Genomic DNA, 6,306 nt, shown 5'->3' on the forward strand with positions numbered 1-6,306 from the left:
ACAAACCCCAGCAATGGGAACTTTCAGTGAATATCCTTTTCAGCCTCCACACCTACTATCTGTTTTGCTTTCTCTTTTTTTTTTTTTTTTTTTTTTTTTCTCCCTCGTTCATCTCTGAGCTCGGGGAAAGTGAAGAGGTGGGTAGTTTATTCAGTAATATTCAGAACGGTTGATCTAAATAAAGGTGCTCTTCAAATTCCAGTGTATGTCTAATGGTCTATCACCGAGGGAGGATTACTGATCTGATTTAAACGGCTAAACAATGCTGAGTGGAAAGGAGGAGAGGAAAAAGGACTTTTGTGGTGACAGATGCACTATCGAGAATTTCGGTGGCTCATATTTCAAGCTGGTGAAATAGAGTCGTTTAAACGGCCTGTAGTGTCCAATACATAGCGGTAAATAAACGATAAGAGCTTGGCGATAAGCAACCCTCCCCGCGCTCTCTCCTCGCAGCTGAATCGATACGGCCTGTGCAGCATATCATTCATCTCATAAGTATAATGAATACTTGTGTTATTAATCTCATCTTTATACAGGGGTAATATGATATTTAATTCAGCTCAGTTGAAATGAATGGAAATAAGTTAATCACAAACGCATCGCTTAGGAAAATCAATTCTGCCGAGATATTCTAATAACAATACATATAGGCAACGAGCGCTAATTCCATCATGCATAGAAACCAATATTTCACTCCGTTCATCTGACTAACGCATAAATGGAATATTTCACACTCTTTTCTTCAGTGAAAACAATATAGATTTTGATTTGCTTATAACAATTTTAATAAAAAGCTATTGATGGGATATTGATTGGTTAGCTCACAGCACAGCTCGTAAGGCCCAGTGTGCGACAATCATTACGCTCCATGCTTTTGGGTTCATTTCAACTCATATGGTCAATAAAGACTCCATATGCTCTTGGCCCTTTGAACACGTCGGGATGCTTTTTTTCCACTGTGTCCTTTAAATCAAACTCTACTGTCAGGATGAGCCAGAAGAAATACTCAATGTAGCGTTGCTCCAACATCCGACTGACTATGAATCAAGATTACGCTGAAACGAAAACATTTTGCACAAATTGATACTTTATATCAGTCGTTTTGTATTGACAGTGCACTATGATTTGCACCATCACTGAAACTTTAGTAGTACATAAGTAAACTGAATTTAAAATTGGCCAGGGTTTCAAGCCTTTTCAGCTTTAATTTTCCAGGAATCACTTTTATGCTGTAGTTTCAAAATTTGTGGCATCCCTCAAGGCTCGCTGAGTGGTTCCTTGACTTCTCTCCCATCTCTACCTTCCTTTAAGAATGTGATCTCTGCACTCCAAGATCTTATTTATCTCCGTGTCACTTTGTAAAATCTTTATTCGTGTGAACATATCTTTTAAATGTGAGAGCCACTGGAGTAACGGCAATAAAAGGCTGGAGAGGGATCAATGCTGAACGCATTACGCCTCGGCACAGAGACTTGGCTTTAATAATCAAAAAATTGATCCATTAAGCTCAACCTAATTCTTTGCCAAAACGGGAGAGGTGCTCAGTTTTCAACACATGGTTATGTGAAGAATTGCAATTTTTCACAGAGACTCTACTCTAATGACACAATATTGAAGATGAAATGGACTTATTGCAGATAGATAGATAGATAGATAGATAGATAGATAGATAGATAGACAGACAGATAGATAGATAGAGACAGATAGATAGACAGATAGATAGATAGATAGATAGATAGATAGATAGATAGACAGACAGATAGACATTATATTAGTACAACTAAATTGTAACAGTAAAGAGCCATCATTCATGTAAAGAACAAAGACTGCTATAACTTCTTTTTCTTTTTTTTTTCTTAAAGTGACCTAACATTTACCGAGCCCTTCTCACTTGACTGTGATCGTTCTCCACACACACTTCAAAGGTCACCGGATGTTCCCAATTCAAAGCTGTAAGTGAAAGTTCCACTTTTGACACTATGATTTACCAAAAAAGATGAAACCTTATCCATGCCACTCTGATGAGCCGGTGCATGTGTGTCTATTCCACTGTGTAGGAGCAAACGGCAAAGTTTAAGAGAGCAGATGATAGGGGGGGAAGTGGATGAAAAGAAGCACAAAGGAGGTAAACAACCAAAACCCTCTGAAACAAGACCCGTGGCAGAGTCGTATGGACCTCGGTGGATGTGCGGGTCGAGCATCACAGCGCAGAGACGCTTCCTCCGCGCCGTGTCCCTGGGCTGCTGCTGCAACTCAACACCAGCTTTATCGATCGGACTCCTAAGCCTCCACCAACCTGGTCAAACCCGAGTCCTTTCTGATATTTACCCACTAAAGTATTCCCTTCTGCTAGCGCTGCCAACCCACAAGACATGGAGGGAGGAAAAAAAGTCAATTATATACAACGTGCTTGGTTTCCCCTCAAGGATGGAATCCACCCTTTCTAATCCGATCAATTCATGTCAGACAGGAGGCTGGATTCAGTGCTATCTCTGAAGTCCTGTAATCCAGGCTAAGTCTTCACACTGCCTGCCTCACCTCCACAAGAAAAGGGTTTGGTCCAGAGCGTGATACAGCAAATTAGTCGTAGTGTACATTTAGACACACTGCAGTGGAAGAGTGCCAGTGTGCTAACAGCTAAGCATAATTGGATAAGCAATTCAGCTAATTCCTATAGTCAATACTACAGCTGGCACATGCAATATAGGGGGACTGGGGCTAGTTGTCACACTTTTTGCTTTCGTTTTATTTTTGAAAGTCAGATTCTATATTAGCAGGTGTGTTGAAACAAATAAAACAATACATGTCGTTTCATAATCTTTTTATTTTTTGAAATTCAATTTCTCTAAAAGCAGGCATGCTGAAATGAAACAATAAAAATATATGTATATGCCATTTCATAGTATCATAATAAACGGTAACAAAAACATATCAAACCATATAATATATAACCATTGTTTTAGCCACAAATACTGTGCTTAATAAACTCTATAATTTTACAATTTTTAAAAGCATGAAAACTTGCCTCAACCTGAACTAATCTTTCAATTAAAAATCTACCTTCATTATACACTTGACTCTTGTCTGAATGCTTAATTATATTCACTTGTTTAAACGTTAAGGTGAAGATAAGATGCCGTAATTAATTTGGTTGAAATAATTCAGACAAAAAAAAAAATGTATATATTTTTTAATTAAAGAGGTTTTTAAAATGTGTGACAATTAGCCCCAGCCTCCCATATTGTAGACATTCAGCAAGGTACGATGTGATTTTTTTTTGTACTTTTAGCCACTGGTGAACTATATCCAAGCAGTATATAACTTTGAAGTATTTGGCTGGTGGTAAGACATGGGAAGGTGTCCCATTACAGACATGCAAAGGCTAACGGCCAGTGCGCACGGTAAATGAGCAGGAACGAGGAGAGAGTGCTGGGACACTTTAATTTCCACTGACATATTGTGCTTCATGTACAGTCTGAATGGCTCCATAAAGAAAGTGTAATGATGGTCCAGGACCCTGGCCAAATAGCTGACATGCACGGCTTCCCTGGTCAGCTCAGCACCGGGTTTGATCCGTCTCATTACACCAGTCATTCAAATAATGGGCAGCTATGGGAGCTCTGGTAAAGCTGCAACTAATACACATGCCAAAGTCTACATCAGAGCAGTTCATTCTCGCTGTCTGCTTAGTATGCACAGGTGTTCGGGGGCCGAGAAAGAAACGTATAAATCTACATTTTTAATTTATAACATACTGCAATAAAATTATATAAACAGATATAAAAAGCTTATTTTAAAATTATATATAACAAAAAACACTATATTAAATCATTTATCTAATTGGCATTATTTAAAAACTAAATTGAAAGTACATATTAGTAAAACAAAAAAAAACATTCAATACTCTTAATATAATAATTTTCTGAAATGTCCTCTAAAACTTACAAATACTAAAAAAAATGCATTACAATCAAGAAAGTTCTAATCTGATCATATAGGAGAAACTGAAGAAAGCTTAGATAAATCATCACCTATAAAAAGATCTCACCAGCCACCGTCTAGCAATAACGATATATTTTTTCAAACCGGTTCGTAAAAACAGCATTAAAGCTTGTCTGCCGAGATCGGAAAAGAACAATAGCTCCTTATTCTCATTCAGATGAATGCATGGCAAGGAGAGGGAGAGGCGCGATAAATCGGCCACCCCTGCTCTTGTCTCGCTTCAAAAGAATCTGTTAGAGAGAGAGGGAGAGGGAAAAAAAAAAAAGCAGGGAGCAAGACCCACACGATGTAGTTCCAGCCAATTGCATTCCAGAGAAGTGACCATGGCTGGAGATAAACAATGCACAATAGATCACGCTCTTCAAAAGGTATAAAAGAAAGGCAGATGCCGCAGGAATAAGGCAATAGCGGGAGAAAAGAAATAATCCGCGTTTCTCCAGCAATTCCGAAAAGCATAATTGTTTAAATCCTTTATTCAGGATTGCCATTAACCCTGTGCAGTGTACGGCTGCAACAATCTGCATGTGAAGGGAAATAGGAACCTCTCGCTCTCTCTCTTTCTCTCTCCCTATGTGAGGTTGCCAGGCTCACCCTCTCCAAACCACAGACAGAGCCAAAATCGCTTTAAATTGTTCCTCACTGTCGCAAACAAAAAAAGCATTTAACACTCACCCATTGTGCGGGGACTGATCTCTCAACCACTCTAGCACCCCGTCAACACAAGCCCAGATATCCTTCCACAGATATGTAAACAGCCCACTAAGATTTCTTTGTTTGGATTTTGAAGCTGGGTAGGTTTGCCTTTGCTGCGCTTGCTTTTACAGCTTAGAAGCAGGTGGATGACAAAACATCAATCTCTCCAGGCACAATGTGTAGCACGCACGCTTGACACTCTACACAAGCAATATACAATCACACACTCCAATACAGGGCTCTCAGCTGTAATGATGTGTGTTTGCTTAAAGGCAGCTTAACTGAATATTTGAGCATTTTTAGATTAAAAACACACTGCGTATTAGAGCCTGGGAGGTTTAATGAAGGGGGAATTAGACACCAAAAACAGCCACTGACAGACATCTGCATCCACGGCACCCCAGCAGGAAATGATAAGGGCAGGGGAAAGTTATTTTTCGCTGTTTATATTTTAACCTAAGTGTTCGTGCAAGTCAGTTGGGAGAAAAGACACGATGGAAACCTGTCAGAGAACAATGGACATGCTGATATTCGTGAGATTCACGTTATGTAGTCCAGTAATTGTTTCTCAGGATCAGTTTCCATATAAACACACTGTAACCTCGGCTACAAAAACATGTAGAAGTAATTAAGCTTGCCACCGTTTTCACATTTCACATGGTATACCGAAACAGCTCCTTTAAGGAGCCTTAGCAAACTTCCAACGGGACAGCACGGATGACCATTTTATTATGTTTTTATTAACTTCCGTTATTAAGTCTAGTTTTTATTCAATTCTAAAACGCTAAGAAATAATGATAAATAACATCCATTCATTAAAAAAAGACGTAAACCGAAATTATGTTCGACACTAAAAATTGCTTCGTATTAAATAACTTCATTTAATTTATTGATTTCACGTACAATATATTTTTCATCAAATAAATGCGCGAAATGTTTATTCACGAAGTCTTTAAAAACATCCAATCGAGTCAAAACTTGCTCTTCTATAGTAAATACAAAAGCAGCGATACTTAAGAAGAAAACATACAAAACTATTCATGAAACAGCGAAAATGTCAATAATTACTACAACCGTGTATGGTTTGATGAAAACGTGTGACAACATGCCCCTACCTGAAAATATCAGACCGTTCAACCTTCATACGTTAATCGGTGATATCTAATATGCAAGTCTGGGTTTATTTGCGCTCACTTGTTCACCCAGTAGACTGCACCAACAAAAACTAAATAAATAAAAACGACGAAGCTGGAACTTTAGTTTGGAGAACAGCAGACATAATATTTTACTGCTAGCAAAATGCTTCTAGAATAAGTGCGTCACGTGGGGCGTTTAGACCTTACCTGTGTGATACTTTTGTTGTTTTGATTTTGGTTAAAGGCGCCTTCTTTAAAAGAAAAGCGCATAAACATTCATAAAGTGGTTAACTAACACTAACCTTCATCTGTCGCTCAACGGCACATTTATTTTACTAGATGTTAAGGGATTCTGTGCTTGTACGTTGCTAATGCACCGCCGAGAGAATTTTGGTTTTAAATTTGTTGCAAATAAGTTCAAATAAAGTTCGGCCATTCAAACTTTTAATGACGTCAGCGACAGCAGAGTCTTTTC

The 6,306-nt window shown here is 38.5% G+C and overlaps 2 long non-coding RNA genes across 11 annotated transcripts in view; one reads left to right on the forward strand and one right to left on the reverse strand.

The window, feature by feature from the left end:
* On the forward strand, positions 1 to 4,662 carry LOC122356803. Its single transcript, XR_006252389.1, has 3 exons — positions 1 to 137; positions 1,863 to 1,952; positions 2,058 to 4,662. It is a non-coding gene; the product is annotated as an uncharacterized LOC122356803 (long non-coding RNA).
* Positions 1 to 5,603, reverse strand: part of LOC122356802 — a 351,371-nt gene extending 345,768 nt beyond the window's left edge. For all 10 annotated transcript variants that reach the window (XR_006252386.1, XR_006252383.1, XR_006252388.1 and 7 more), the window contains exon 1: positions 4,675 to 5,603. This is a non-coding gene — a long non-coding RNA (uncharacterized LOC122356802). The remainder of the gene's footprint in view (positions 1 to 4,674) is intronic.
* Between the last annotated feature and the right edge of the window lie 703 nt (positions 5,604 to 6,306).

Source organism: Puntigrus tetrazona, chromosome 13 (assembly GCF_018831695.1).
Source record: "Puntigrus tetrazona isolate hp1 chromosome 13, ASM1883169v1, whole genome shotgun sequence".
Taxonomy (NCBI): Eukaryota; Metazoa; Chordata; class Actinopteri; order Cypriniformes; family Cyprinidae; genus Puntigrus; species Puntigrus tetrazona.